Raw genomic sequence first — 655 nt, 5'->3', positions numbered from 1 at the left:
GGGCCTCGTGGCACATACTTGTAATCCCAGCACTCAGGAGGCTGAGGCAGGAGGATCATTGCGAGTTTGAGACCACCCTGGGCTACAAAGTGAGTTCAAGGCCAGCCTGAACTGCATAGTGAGACCCTGTCTCAAAACAAACAAACAAAAACTTACAGCTGTTGTGTTGTTGTGCTAAATGCTTTATATACACAAAAGTCATTTACATGTACATTGCCTTTTTTGTTTTTTCTTCGATTTGGGGATTGAACCCAGGGCCTTCACACTGGGGTACATCCCTGGCCCTTTTTTCTTTTTTTTTAAATAATCTTTCTGAGACAGGTTCTTGCTATGTAGTTCAGGCTGGCCACCACGTCCTGCCCTTTTTATTTTTTGAGATGAGGTCTCCCTAAGTTACTCAGGCTGGGCTTGAATTTGTGATCCTCCTCAGTCTCCCAAAGTGCTGGGATTATAAGCATGATGCCATGCCTCGCTAATGTTTAGTAACTTTTAAATATATTTCCTGAGATTTACCCAATCCAGTTTTGGAACATTTCCGTCAACTCAGTAAAACTCACCTCCTCCTGCCTAGTTACAGTTAGTTAATCTCTGTTTCCACCCGCAACCCTAGGTAACTATTAATCTGCTCTGTATAGATTTGCCTTTTCTGAACATT

This window comes from Chinchilla lanigera, unplaced genomic scaffold, assembly GCF_000276665.1.
Source record: "Chinchilla lanigera isolate Chin_1 unplaced genomic scaffold, ChiLan1.0 scaffold00136, whole genome shotgun sequence".
NCBI classification, from domain to species: Eukaryota; Metazoa; Chordata; class Mammalia; order Rodentia; family Chinchillidae; genus Chinchilla; species Chinchilla lanigera.
The sequence above is the reverse complement of the archived record's forward strand: the minus strand, read 5'-3'. Positions refer to the sequence as shown.